We start from the raw sequence: 14,764 nt of genomic DNA on the forward strand, positions 1-14,764 counted from the left end.
AAGCTGCAAGTCTTTAGGGAGAAAAATGAATCTACCTTATGATACTGTTTTCCCTAAAGTGTTCACTCACTGATGTTTTAATGCTATTTGCCAAAAATTCCCAACATAGATTACTCTATGAAAAATGATGGGCAATCTGAACATTTCTTGCTGCCAAAAGTGAATTCCTCAAGAACAGAAGCCTGATCTGACACCAAGAATAGAAACACGGGGGACAGATAATAACCAAAAAAAGCAGCTGCCTTGGAGAAAATGGTTTAGATTAGAGCTGATTGTTTTGCTATCAGCAGAACCATACGGTCTTCCTGCTCACGAGCAGCTGATGCCTGCTTGATAATTTGCAACACGGGCACATTTGCTGATATATGGGCTTCCAAAGGTGCATCAAATGACAGCGTCAATTGCTTTCAGACCCATTGAGAGCACAGAATAATTACGGCAAAAGAGCTGGCAGCCACGCTTCTTGGCTTCAGTGTCTGCTTGTGAAAAACTTGTCAAGATTTGGGCCAGCTAAACAGTCTCTGTCTCAATAACCCTAGATTATAGATAGGGATATAGGGATATGCGTCTCTGCTTCAGGGAGAAACTGTGAAGTAGACTTATTAGTATCTGTAAAGTGAGTGAGATCTTCTGAACTAATGCAGTCTATGTGCTAAGTATTATCAACTCAGTCACGGTCAAACATCTCATCTCTGCATGGTTGTGAGGAATCAGGAGTGTTTCACGCAGGCTCCGCTTCCCTTGCCAAATGACAGGAATTAGAGAAAGAGATCTATTCTACCTTGAATCAGGAACAGGATTAAACTTGAAATTAACTTAAAATTTCTCTTCCAATTGACAGGTGTGCCCTTTGGGGGTGATATTTGTTTTTTGTTTAAACCTCACTTGCTGAGAGTTTTCCAATAAAAAATATCTGACTCCTTCCTTCTTTCTTCAGCACATGACTTGCACATCAGACTTGCCTCCTTTCTTAAGGACAGCGGTAGCTTAAAACAAAAGCTGAGCAACAAGGAGGGAGAAGGGGAGTAGGAAATAGCTTTGGCACACTTGTCAGAGTCAGAACATTGGTTTACTTGCAAGATTAAGATTGGCAAAACAAGGTGCTACACAATCAAAAAAAAATTTATTTTTGTTTTATTTTTTTTCTGGTTACTTCAGAAGTAATTGATGGACATGATCAAAAGAATGATCAAGCTAGGTTCGTCTACCTTGCTGTTTCCACAGGGGACGATACCGTTTCAAATTAAGGTATAATAAATCTGAAAGATCTTTGCTGTGTTCTTTTTTTCCTTACTTGGTTAAAAAAAAAAAAAGAGTGCTTGGGAATTAAAGGATTGCTTTATCTTTTGTGCTTCAGGTACTCTAAGCCTGCCACAGAAAGACACAGCATGTATTCGGTCTGTATTAAAGTGAAAAATGCAACAAAAAGCACAGTTCTGAAAGTGGTAATGGCCCCTCCAGCTTCTGCAGAGCAATGAGACATCACCTGCTTCGTGGCACGATGCCTTGAATGACAACTAAAACATTTTACTGCAAATGTATGAAAGAATTCACTGCAAAGTGACAGCCGTCATTCTTCATCATGATATTGGTTATTATGGTAACCAGGATTGTATAACTACCTCCATTTAAAAGAAATCATCCTGGAATGCTAGAAAACCACAAAAAGGCAGCAGCCCAAAATAAAATAAAAAAGCCCGTGCTGTATTTATAGGACCTTCGGCAAATCAATTTTTGCTGACGTACACTGACTCACAGATAAAGGAGCAGCTTTTTCTCTTAATGCCAGTTTATAAATAAGTGTGTTATATGAATAGTTTATAGTAAATCTAGGCAAAAACACTCCTACACTGGTGCTTGCCATTTGAAGGTATTTAACAAATGTCAAGCTGATGGGAAGGTGTTTTCTGGGAGCTCCCCAAAGCAGGCCCAGCACCTGAAGGCCATTAACAAGATCAAGGTCACACATCCAAAGCAAAGCACAGGCCTTATGTGAAAATGACACTGACCAGCTCAGTAGATCGTGTGTTCTGCTATTCTCACAACAAGCTCCATGAGAGTTTTATAATGAACATTTGTATGACGAATTGTGTCTAGAAATAGGGCAGTGAGCTGGCTCGCTCTACTGTGAAAGGAAAACAGAGGAGCTCTCTGCAGCTCCATAAGAACTCTTGCCACTATTCACTCAAAAGCATTCTGGACAGAGATCCAAAGTGCCCTATTTAGTGTACAGACGGTGCCATACATTATCAGAGACATCAATCCAAAGCAAACCCTGCTCCATGTACCCCAGGGCACAGGACAACGCTGCCCATGCCCTGCCAGGACCCTCTATTTGGCCAACCCTACAGAAGGACTTGTCTTTTGGCCAATCCCCCCTGGCCCCTGGCCCTGCTCCCAGCCAGCCCCACCCAGCCACAGGGGTATATAAACCCTCAAAACTCACCCCTCCCTCAGGGCTGTCTTTCTGACTGGAACACCTTGGTTTCTGGAGTGCTTGCTGTGGCTTCTAGCAGCTCGTTTGGGTAGGACCCTAACAGAAATGAGAGTGGCCTCAAAGATACAGAGACTTAAGCCGTTAGAGCTGTAATATGAAGATTAGAGGAAGGAGGTTTGTTTTCTTGGTTCCACTTGCAGTTGCAATATTGATCTGTTTTGTGACCTAGGCTAAAAGTGCTAATATCTTAACCTCATCAGATAAAAAATGTTGGCAATGTGTTTATTGAAAAGGTCATAGTTAAGAAGAATATTATGTAAGCTATTTTGATGTGCCTGAGTAAAAGACAACAAACAAATATAAAGTACTAAAGAACAAAGAGATCTTGCATAAAACCAGAATAGTGTAGCTGTTTATATACATGCCTGTATTAAGCAGGCTTCTTAGAAAGTAAATCTAGTTTGCTTCCTAGGTTATTCAAATTTTGCTATATTTGAAGAAGCCCTGTAGTTTAATGCTGTACAGCAGCTGTTAGGTAACAGTTTGTTTAGACAGAAACTTGCATTTCTAAGGAACCTGAAGTATTCATAAGGATCATGTGCTACTATACCATTGTATGAGCTCTTTGTTCAACTAGGAACTTTATTCCACAATTGCTGAGGGAAATAGTAGCATTTTAGATGAGCATGCCATAGCAGCTTCCTTCTCTCAGAAAATGTGAAAATATGTACTACTCGGTAGCTGCCCTGGGAGGATGGATGGGTGCTTATGCTCATCTGCTATCTTGGTAACTTGTAAGACTAAAGAAACTCTTCTGTGGCACAAGCTATTCTGTGAAAACCCAGTGAGTCTTAAATGGGTAGCTAAAACACTATCAACTCCTGTCTGTGGGTTTTCCTTCCTTTCCTCTAGCTGTCTTTTGGGTAGGTGGTATCATCTAAGACAAACCTCTTGTGCAAGTTTTTTGCGTAATAGGATTTTTTAACGGGTATTTTTAGGCTTATTCTTATCAATAACGGCCTGTGTTATCCTGATGGGGGAAAGCTCCAGAACAACGAACAAACAGCGGTAATGTATTGCAAGCTCCGCACGGATCATGGCTTTTGGCAATAAAACGAGCGGACGTCTGAGGCAAAACGAAGTGTGCCGTGAACTTCTGCTGATCAGGTAGGAGCAGGTGCGAAGCAAAACGAAGCGGCTGAGCCGAGGCTGCTCCCCGAGCTTGTAAGGGCTCCAGGCAAACCTGTGAAGCCGTTTTAGTCAGAACTTGGGATGGTCCCTAAAACCCGAGTTTTAGCCGAGCGCAGCACCGCAGGCTCCCGGAGCGCCCTGCCTCGCTCCGCGCCGCCGGGGGCTCGGCCGGGGCCCCCGCCCGGGGCTGAGGGAGCCCCCGGGGCCGGTGCCCGGGGCGGGGGATGCTCTGCGGCGCTGCGAGGCGGAGCCCGTCCCTCAGCCCGGGGAGAAGCCCCGCCGGGTGAGCTGGGACACTAACATGTGTGGGAGCGCCATTTTGGGTGGTTTTGCTTTTTTTTAAATTCGCTCATAAGCCGCCGGCGGGTGTCTGAGGGGAGCGGTGCTGTGCGGGAGCGCCGCCGGCTCTGCCTCGGGCCTCCCCCGCCATAGCGGCCGAGGTGGGGACCCCGCTGAGGGAGCGCGGGCCCTCCCGGCCCCCGCTCCCCGACGGGACGGAGCCCGGCCGCGCCCCGCCGCCGCTCGGCCCCTACTCACCAGCCGCGCCGGGCAATCTCGGCGGGGGAACCGCTCGCCCGCCGGGCCTCCCCCCGCACCGCCGGGGCCGCCATCGGGGTCACTGGCAAAGCGGGGCGCCACGGCGCTGGGGACCCGCGGTGGCGCTTCGGCGCGCTCTCAAGAAGCCGGTCTCTGGTTGGTGGCATCCCGCGCGGCTCGCCGTACGCCGCGCGGTGATTGGTTTAGGCAGGGTGGCGCGCGAAGCCGAGCATCCGCCCTGGCGGCAGGTCGAGGCTTGCCCGGAGGGGAGCGGGAGCGGGCTGAGCGCTCTGAGCCGATGAGCGGCGGCGGGAGCCCCGAGGGGGCGGCCAGCGGGAGCCGTCATCCCTCCGGCTCCCAGGTTGCCGAGGTGCCGAGGGTCAGCGAAGTGACTTGGGAGCGAAGGGAACGCGTGAGGGGCCGGAGAGAGTGCGAGAGCGGCCTGTGGTCTAAAGCTCCCGCCCGTCGGCAAAGGCAGGCCGTGGCGGTGCCCCAGTCAAGGGGGGGGGTGAGGGAGAAGGGGTGTCCCTTTGCCAGGGCTGTGCCTCTGCAAGAGGAGGGTGACACCTGCAGATCTCCCTCTGAAAAGCCGCTTTTGCCGTAGAGTAACCCACTGAGTGGAAGTCCCAAAGGAGGCAGGAGGTGGCTGCACGCGCTGGGTGCCTGATGCACAGGAAGCCACGGTGGGAACGCGCACAGAAACGTTCCGAGCCCGTAATCTAACGAGAAATCTAAGCCACTGCAGAATCTGGAAAGGAAATGAGCAGCGTGAGGCAGAGATGGCCCATTTCTCCGCCTGTGTACGGAAGATTTCTGTAAAATGTCTGTGCAGAGATTAGGGGTTTGTCTTCTGAATTGATAGCGGAATGGCTGAATTGAAAAGATGGACATCCCTTAGTTTTGATTTCTTTCCGGTTCCTCTAATTCATTGTAGAGCTTCTGTTATCCCAGGCTGTGATGTGACAGTTCCCACGTGAGATTTTTTTTTTCTTTACAAAACCGATGTTTGTTACTGTGTTAAACTACAGATGCCAAAGCCTGGTGCAGTTGTTTGCAATTTTACGGCAATAAATCGTACAAAGAACTTGAGCTCCGCACTGTTTTCCTTGCAGACGTGGTTTTGGACAAGCGTGTAGTATTTTGGGAGTGTGCTCAATATTCCTTTGAGACAGTCTACTTTCACAGTGTCTGAATTCAATATACATGCAGAGTGCTGGAGTTCTACAAGTGTGATTTTGGCTCTTTTTAAATGCAGTCTAAATTTAATGAGGAGAATGAAGGCCACGGAACTTCTGGCTTTCCTGTGCTGCTTGTTACCCAGAACAATTCCCTGGAATCAGTTAAAAAAAAAAAAACAACCCACAACTCTAAAACACTTGAGTGACACTGTTCGTGTTTTTAGTGTCTTAGAAGGAAATAAAATGGCAGGTCTGGCAAATTTTATGGTGTAATTTAGAAATGGTACAAGGAAGGGGAAGAGGATAAATGTGTTACTGGAATTGTAATAACGTAAGATCATGAGTTGATGTTTGTGCAGCACTAAGCACTCTTTAGTTCCTCTTTAGGTTGTTCCACCCTCAATAAAATCTACTTAATTAGTAGGAGGTTTTAAATAAAAGGTCAGAGTAAAGATACATCTTGAACAGAGATCTGGAGTCTGGATTATTTTGCCTCTGACATTGAGTCCCTGTGGATCTTGAACAAGCCATTAATAAAACCTGTGTTCACTCACAAGTATGCTGTATATAGAATTTCTGTCACTGAGACATGCAGTTATAGGGGCTGATAGACTGGACCTTTAACCTCTTTGTGCCTTTAGTTCCTCCTTTGTAAGGCAGATCTAACTGTTCACCTCAGAGTGATTTTTAAGGACCTACTGCTTGTGGAGTGTGTTGAGATTACGTGAAAAATATCATTAAAATGCTTTGTAACAAGAACGTTTGGAAGAGCAGGAACACCCCTGAATCGGACAATGTCGCTGTAGATTCAGAAGTAGGACAGGTATCCAGAGAGCACATTTGCCATGTATTGTAGTACGGTGACAAAGGGAAAACTGAAAAGGCAAATGCTGTGAAGTACTTAAAAGGCACTACACTGGCATGACTTTTGAATCTGAGGACACGGGTGTGAAGGCCTGTCCTACAAGCAAGTGCTCTGTCTTACGTTAAGTCATCATCCTCTGATTACAGAATTGTGAATGAATGGTCTAAAGGTAAATGAGATAATGTTACTTCTGGATCTTTATAGTAATGTAATATTCTGGTATGGAAAGCTCAGGTCAGTCAGTTCTGCCTGCAAATTAAGACTGCTTCTCATACTTGCTTCAAAATTGCTATTAAAACTATTCTTTGGGTGTTTTTTTCCCCACATCCTTGTACTGCTTGGAATCGTTTCGCTGTATAAAGGCCTCCTATATAATTTTGGTAGGAAGTGAGTTTAGAGAAATGAAACAGCTACTGCAAACCTGTGTGTATGTAGTCTGAAAATGCTTCATTTCATGCTCGCCATGTCTTCAGCGCAGGAATATACTCCCTCCTCTTGGGACCACAACATATGGGCAGAGACATGGCTCGGGCTGCAGTAAGCTTCCGCCTCTGAATGGCTTGCAGCGCCTGACAGATCCAAAGGAACTATTTGACCTCCCTGTATGTGCCTTTCAGTCAGTCCTCATCAGTGTGCTGCTGCGGGTAGAGCAGACATGAGAATTTGAGTAGGACCACTTTAAAGCAGGTATTGTATGCAAAAAAATCTTTCTTTGCCTTTTTTTCTTTTAGTTAAGCTCTGGCAAGATATTGAAGTTGCATTTTAATCAATACTTGATGAGTAGCATTTCTGAACAGTAGTGCAAAATAATTTTAAAATGAATTAAATCAGTGAGAAAATGTTGTATTGTTTAGAAAAGGCAATTGCTGTATATCTGCTCCCCCTGCCCATTTGCACATTTCGTGACAGATGACAGGAACTGACCTTATTTCTAATATGTGTGTAGTGATAAGAGGAATAAAAAGGGGAAGACTGATACAAAAGCTGCCTGAGTCTTAAAAATTAAAAGCAGTAGTTGAGTTGACCAACACCTCTACCAAAGCTGAAGGGAAGATAGTCTTTCATTTTAGCTGAATGAGATTACTTCCCAGCTCCTGTGTATTGTTTAATAAATGAGGGTGATGCACATAATTCAATGTCTAATTATAAAAAAAAAAAACAAAAGGTGAGATGATGAGCTGATATATTCCTCAAAAGGGAGAGATTCTGCCTTTTAGTAATAAATAGCATCTGCTTTGTTTTTTCTCCAAACTGAAAGGTAATTGAACTGACAATTCCAAGCTGTCCTGAAAATGACAGATGACTGAATTGGGAGTAGGAAGAAAGCAGAAGCCCTTTTGTACTAAAGAAAGGGAGATGGCACACTATAGTTGGATCTGGTTCCCTTTTACAGATTTCTTTCAGAGCTTAAGCAGCTCTGGGTGACTCCAGCCAACTCATTTTATTGTTTAATTTCTTGATGTCAGCAATGGCTATTTCAGTTCCCAGGTTGAGCAGCATTTCCTACGTAGTCATTTTTATAACAATCTTCTCCTTCTCTTTGTGACCATAGAAACACATGTGGTATGGAAGAGAATCTGCTTTTATTATGTTCTTCCTAGTTCACTCAGCTTTACTGTAAGGCTGATGGGTGGTTTTGTTTTGGACCTTTTTTCTCTGCCAGTTTTGAGGCTAAGCTAACTTTTCTTGTCTCCTGGTCTACAAAAGTCCAAACAGTCCCCGTTTGTCTCACATGGTGATTAAGCTGCTTCACAAGTGCTCTCGAGATCTGTAGTGAGTGAAATTGTGAAGATGTTTTGGCTGATCAGCTATTCTGTCTGGGTCGCAAGCACCAACGCTTATTTACAGTCACAGAAACACAGTTGTGAACATTTCCATACCTACATGAGCAAGCCAGAACAGAGCACTGGGAGGGTTTCTGAGCAGGGAGAGCCGTCTGACGGTTACAGCAAGGCTTGGAAGTCAAGAACTATAAATTCTCTTCCTAATGCTGTTGAACACTGTGGTGTTGGTTAGTGTATGGCTTTGGGCAAGCCCTTTACGCCTCTGTTTCCCCATTTGCGGAGTGTGGATGTTGATATTGTGTATATGTGCTTACATCTATTATATCCCTTTGATATTGTCACCTTTATCACTAACCCAAAACTGCAAACTAAAATAAGTAGTCAATATACAGCAAAGGAGTTACCCAATCCATTCACAATCCCACTCTCCAGACACACAAAATAAATTTGGACAGGGTTTTTTTCCCTATTTTTGCTGTCTGATTCTCTAATTAGCACCGTCACATGGTGTTCCAGATACAGGTGTGGGGGGGGAATCCCATATCTAGTCCAGAAACCTAGATCTTGAATTAAGGTTTTAGAGAAACTCTAGTAATACCAGTTAAGTCTTGTAGACTCCATCAATGGGCCAGTTTGTTTGGTGACCATTTTAATACTTAATTATGAATGAAGGGGATTTGTTGCCTTTTCCATCTGTAAATAGTATCCGCATGTGGCCTGACTTCAAGACTAGCACCTAGATGCTAGGTTTTCTCAAGGTATTCGGTGTCTTCCTAGAGCAGGTCATACTCATTGCTGTGTTGGTGCATCAGGCATCCTGGGTGAAGCAACTTCTGCTCCAAAACAGACTCAAACTTCTAATAAATGGAATTGGTTTGGATTTTTTCTAACATGCCTGGTTTGATTATTACACTGGGGCCAGCATGGGTTGATGTGAGAAGAAAGAGGCAAGAAGGTGATGTTCATGCAACAAATATCAACAGCCCTGTTCCCAGCATTCCCTCCTTGCTGTGCCTACATTCCTGGCATTCCCCTATTTGCCGCACCCACTTTATTCCTCCTCATCTCAGACAGAGGTATATAGCAAGTCAGTTCCCCTACAGCTGTCAGAATAGTCTTATGGCATTAAATTTTCAGCTTGCAAGAAAATTGATCAGGGCTATCTTGAGCTCTCTACATCTATTCTACATTCCCCAGAGCAGATTGTCTGAATTGTTTTCTATGGGAGGAAGCTTCTCTCTTGGTTCATGCACCAGGCTGCTTACGTACAGCTACGGTTACACATACAGTGTTACACTATGTGAACTGCCGCAATATAATGCAGAATCACAGTGGGACATTCTGAGCATCTTCAGATGTGTTGAGCCAGTCAGGGTTGCTTTAAAAATAAAATTGTCACTGCAATTCTTTGAAATCAGGAAATGTGTCAGAGGAAGAAAGGTGCATATTAGCAATTATTTTATTACAATTACTGTGCCAGATGCCATTAAAAAAAAAAAATCATTCCAACAGACACAAAGGTCCTTAAATCAGGAATTGTGTATTGTAGTTCATGATGATCGCAGATCCTCATGTCTGAGGAGAATAGGCTTAGGAACAGATGTGGAGACTACAGAAAGGATGAAGTGAGCCATCTTGGAGAGCTCTAGCAGGAAAGCTTCCTCTGCCTGTGGCTCAGAAGACATGGAGGCCGAAGCATGTGGAACGTTGGGTTAACCCACATCACTGTACAGAAATTGCTTACATTTTGGAAGTTTGTCAAGCAGGTGATCTGTCTGTGAATCACCAGTGCTCATGAACAAGGATGCACCCAAGGCCAAAGGCTCCTTCTGTTAAAGCTGGGATGTGATGTCAGATTCCAGCAACCACCAAGCAGTTCCTACTCATGCTCAAGGGAACTACACCCACCCTGTTTTATCTTTGATACTGACAGTCTCTACAGTACCCAGGTGTTAGATTTTTCCTCTTGATTGATTAGAAGCCTTAAAGAATTTGGCCTCATGCAACTTTGCATCAAGTTACCATCTACAAATTAAGGATCACTTTTGTTCTCTACTGAGGCTTGGGTTTTTCTTGTTGCAGCCTCTGCTCCACCTGAGATGTGATTGTGTTCTGGGCTCTTCTGTGTCTTGCACTATCACCAGAGAGATTCTGCTGTAGGTGAGTTTGCTCACAATGCACACAGAACATGGAGGCCAGACTGGCTCATTCTTTCATGACTGTGTCAGTTCACAAGCTTTTAACTTGTGTTTGCCAATAGAGAGAACAGATATGAATCAAAGCTAGAGCAAATATTTTCTGACTATGAACCCTCTCTAAGTTCAATAGCTCTCCCAATAGTTCCCAGTTGCTCTTTTGTTTGAGGCAGAGGCCCCTGGGCTCCAATTTAAGCTCTGACGCTTAGTTTTCAAAACCACCTTTGAAGTTGCATGTGTTGATGCTCTCAGCAAGTGGGAGTCAGAGGTCACTTCTTTATTCCTTCAAATGAAAAGAAACAGCCCAGAATATCCTCCTGGTTAGAATTTCGCTCTCGCATCAGCCCTACAAGGAAGTGCAACTCTCTGCAGTAAACATACTACGATGGTGACAAAAATCAGGAGTGGGTACATCGTTATCTCTCAGTGCGTGCCAGAGTTGCTCATCTGGAGAAGGTGATGTTACCACAACGAACACTAAGGTCATGCATTTGCTGTGACAACACTAGGAAAAGTTCATCTTTAGATGACATACAGTGGGAGTTCTGAGTCCTAATAATGCAAAAGTTTCCACAATAATTAAATTCCATTGCAAGGACACAGACATTAATGGAACATAGTTTAAAGACAGCGTCAAGATAAGGCACGTATTATCACTCTGGTTTGTCCTCAGTAACATTTGCACCGACATAACTGCTGTTACTAATGTTAAACTTCGTGTCATCAGTAACTATTGTCTTTAGCCAGTAACATGGTATTAATATGAATATTCCAAGCATCAGTTTTAACCCTTGAGTGGCTGCTTACACAAAACTAGTCTTTAACAAATATTGCTCTGATCTATTAATAAAAAACACCATATATTTATTTCCCCAGCTTGCTTCAGGAAGTTTAAAAAGGTATCCAAAAGGAACATCAGACACCAAGATTTTCCTTACCCTTAGTACTACTTAAAACACTCAGAGCTAATCTTAGGTTGTATGACAGACGGTCATAGAAAATTCAAGCTATTCGTAGACTACAAAAAACATTTGAAATTGATCCTCTAGCAAAACACTGGCCTTTTTCACCCTCGCTTACAGCTATGCCAGGATTTCAGCTTTTGCTGTAGTGAAGCTGCGCTCTATTTGCACAGCAAGTCGTATATTTTTCTAAAGCATTAACTTGTTTGCAAGTTGGGGGAACATCCTACGTTAATTGGTTTGCAAGCAAGTATATCTCAGCAACTCCTTTATCAGGAATATCTTTCTATAACACTTTGATCTCTGCTATTTCTAAAATTTGTTGCTTGTTTGACTTTCTGGGACTGCCCTTTTAAAGTCAGGCAGCTGCAGCCTCTTAAAGCAGCTATCGTTCAACTGGCAGCTGTTAGCCATATCTGGCTTTTCAAGTCCAGCTAAAAGTAGTTGCTATAACTTTTCTGAGATGATGTTATTTAACTTATAGAAAGCTTACTAATAACTTCTAAATCCTCATTTTGAGGTCATACATGAAAGCAGAGATGCTGTAAGCCTGTTCTAGGAACAAGAATTGGGGACTCAAGGGATCTTGGAGCCTAGCTCTGATTTCAACATTTTTGTCACCCTAGATGAATCACTTCTGCATCCTCAGAAAGAACATCTGAAGCATTTGTAGCATCCTCAACTCCTACAGCCCTTTTTCTCCACCCTTTCCAATTTCTGAATGAAGTATTGGGAGAATTCACACCTTCCCCCGACACCCAAATCTGGGAATGAGTTAAAACCTCTTAAGTACAATGCTGTTAGGAGGAGAAACTGATCTTGTCTAAGGGTTTAAATGACAAATTTCATCCAAAAATAACCTCCTGGAATCTTTATCAAGCTGCTTAAGCATTTAGAATGAGAATGTCAGCAGGCAATGTCTGCAGAACATGGTTTGTAAGCCAGATTGTGTGAGGCAGCGGTGTATATTCTGATGTTATTTGAATCCTGGTATGGATGAAACCATGATACCCCCTCTGCACAATACAGCTGGGGGAGATCAACCAGTGTGGGGGTTTACTTAAAAAAAGAAAGTGGGTTTAACTGGAGGCTAAAAATGTGCATCTCATAAAACAAAATATGTTATCTATGCCTAAATTAGATGTAGTCTTGAACCCAGACGTGGGTCCAGAATGATCCTAAATTTACACGAGCCCAGATATTAACTCTTCAGCTTATGTCTCAATACTGTGGTACAGCATCCCACTTTTGTATGTCTCAATTTGAATTTCAAATTCAACTCATTTCAATGCCCACACTGCCCATCTCAGCATCTTTTTGGGGTGAGGGAGTGGGGAGCAACCTATCAAAAAGAAAAAAAGAAAGAAGTAGCCCCTGTAGTTGGCTTATCCTCTAAGGGGAGTGGGAGTACAGTTGTAGGAAGCTTCTAGTTCAGAAACTAGCTTTCCTCTCCAGAGCCAGAGGAAAGCTCTTTTATTCAGTGGCTTTATGGAGGAATCGAGCCTTGACGTTTACCTAAGCCACTGTTTTACTATATGTTGTAATTAGTCTTTTCAAGCTAGAAGAATGTTAGGAGGGTCATGTAGTTAAACCCTGGAATTAGTCACCTGTGCAGTCTGAATTCTGCCCTCTGTGGATATTTTAATTGCAATGTGTGATCACGCTGGTTTTTTCCTACAGCATGGGTGCCTTAATCAGTGCTTGAAAGGGGTGATGGTTGTCACGTAATGGCTCTACCAGATGTATTCTTTGCTCTTGGGTCTGGTGAGTGGTTCTGCACCCCTTGGTGCCAACTCAAACGCTGTGTAGACAGGCTTGGTTTTAACATGGACATGGTTTTCCCTAGTAGTTCTGGGTAGCTTCTAAATTAATTTCTCCTTGCTAGCTCCATGATGAGGTAGACTGCCCTGTCTTACAGACAAGTGGAGACACAGAATTAGGCAAATACTCTGCACAAAGATGGAGGGGTTTCACCTCCAGAAGCCTGGGCTCATGCCCTAGAATCATTGAATCATTAAGGTTGGAAAAGACCTCTAGGATCATCAAGTCCAACCATCAATCCAACACCCCCCAGCCTCCTAAACCACGTCCCCAAGTGCCACGTCTGCGTGTTTTTGAACCCCCCCGGGGATGGTGACTCCCCCACCTCTCTGGGCAGCCTGTGCCAGGGCCTGACTACTACCGCAGTGAAGAATTTTCCCCTCACATCCAATCTAAATCCTCCCTGACGCAGCCTGAGGCCGTTCCCTCTTGTCCTGTCACTGGTGACTTGGGAGCAGAGACCAGCCCCCCCCCCACTCCAGCCCCTCTCAGGCAGCTGCAGAGAGCGAGAAGGGCTCCCCTCAGCCCCCTCTTCTCCAGGCTAAACCCCCCCAGCTCCCCCAGCCGCCCCCCAGCACACTTGTGCTCCAGACCCTGCCCCAGCCCCGCTGCCCTTCTCTGGACACGCTCCAGCCCCTCAAGGGCCTTCTTGTCCCGAGGGGCCCAAACCTGAGCCCAGCATTCGAGGTGGGGCCTCACCAGGGCCGAGCACAGGGACCCTCCGCCCTCGGGGGATTCACGCAGCCTAACGTTGCAGGGGCCCGTAGCGTTGCGCTGCCCGGGAGGGCTCGGTACTTCGGCGGCTGCCTCCCTCCGCTCGCTTCGGGCGCATGCGCGGGGGCGCTCCCCCGGGGGAGGCGAGCGCGCAGGCGCCGTTCCCGTGGCGGGCGGGGCTGGGGCGCGATCGCGAAGGGCGGCTGACAGGGGCCGCTCTCGCGAGAGTTGCTGCGGGAACGGCGGCGGCAGCGGCGGCGCGGCAGGCGGGGGGGGGCGGTGGCGGCAGGACGGGGCCGTAGCGCAGCGGCGGCGCTGGAGGGGCGGCCGGGACGGGCCGCGCGGGGCCGGGCAGGCGGCGAGGACCCTCGGGCGGGGCGGCGCCCCCCCCCAGCGCTGCGCGGTGAGTCTGTGGAGGGCGGGCGTCGGGCCGCCGAGCCCCCGCCCCGGTGCGGCGCGGTGGGGAAGGCCCTTCCCGGCGGGGTCCCGGGTCCCCCGCGGGCCTTACCGGGGCCGGGGGGTGGGACACCCGCTGAGCCCGGGCGGCTGGCGTCCCCTGGTGCCGTGGCCTGGGCCGCTGCGCGTCCCGCCTCTCCCAGCCGCGCTCGGCGGGAGTCGCCTCAGCGCCGTCCCGGGGCGGCGGGCCTGCAGCCCGGCGGGCCCTGCCCTTCGGCGGCGCGGGGAGGGCTCCCGGGCCGGGGGCGTTGCGCTGGGCGGGCCGCGCTGCCGGGCCGTGCCCCCCTCGCCCGCGGGGTGCTGGCTGGCCCTGGTTCTCGGGGCTCAGTCGCAACCTTCCCCGGAAGAGTTCCGTGACTCCCGGCCGCTTCCGAGGGTGAAAAGGTTGTGAATACCCCGTGGGCAGGTTACCGTCCATCCCTTTCCTTCCCCGAAGACCCTTCGGGTCACGCTTCAAACGTGAGTTTCTGTGATAAAGATGTTTTTTACCTTTCTCTCCTGAGTTTTCTGCTGGAGGTTGAGCGTTGGTTTTGTGGGATAAGGTTTAACTTGCCGATAGAGTTGCAAATAATCTGTGGAAGGCGAGGATGCAGTCTTGATAACTCCCACGTCGTCTGACTCAGG

The 14,764-nt window shown here is 46.7% G+C and overlaps 2 protein-coding genes and 1 long non-coding RNA gene across 9 annotated transcripts in view; 1 reads left to right on the forward strand and 2 right to left on the reverse strand.

Annotated features, from left to right (window-relative positions):
• TMEM94 (transmembrane protein 94) overlaps positions 1–4,313 on the reverse strand; it is a 53,238-nt gene extending 48,925 nt beyond the window's left edge. For all 4 annotated transcript variants that reach the window (XM_075111096.1, XM_075111097.1, XM_075111095.1 and 1 more), the window contains exon 1: positions 4,166–4,313. The gene's annotated coding sequence lies outside the window, so the exon portion shown is untranslated. The remainder of the gene's footprint in view (positions 1–4,165) is intronic.
• Positions 3,496–14,764, forward strand: part of GRB2 (growth factor receptor bound protein 2) — a 63,764-nt gene continuing 52,495 nt past the window's right edge. The window contains exons 1-2 of one of the 4 annotated variants that reach the window (XM_075111102.1): positions 3,496–3,604; positions 10,075–10,152. The gene's annotated coding sequence lies outside the window, so the exon portion shown is untranslated. Of the gene's footprint in view, positions 3,605–3,861; positions 3,912–10,074; positions 10,153–13,945; positions 14,088–14,363; positions 14,600–14,764 lie in introns of those variants that run through there. The other 3 variants (XM_075111103.1, XM_075111100.1, XM_075111101.1) reach the window with 3 other exon arrangements.
• LOC142065181 (uncharacterized) lies at positions 9,434–13,926 on the reverse strand. Its single transcript, XR_012663309.1, has 2 exons — positions 13,670–13,926; positions 9,434–13,060 (listed from the first exon to the last, which is right to left on the reverse strand). It is a non-coding gene; the product is annotated as an uncharacterized LOC142065181 (long non-coding RNA).

Source organism: Phalacrocorax aristotelis, chromosome 16 (assembly GCF_949628215.1).
Source record: "Phalacrocorax aristotelis chromosome 16, bGulAri2.1, whole genome shotgun sequence".
Taxonomy (NCBI): domain Eukaryota; kingdom Metazoa; phylum Chordata; class Aves; order Suliformes; family Phalacrocoracidae; genus Phalacrocorax; species Phalacrocorax aristotelis.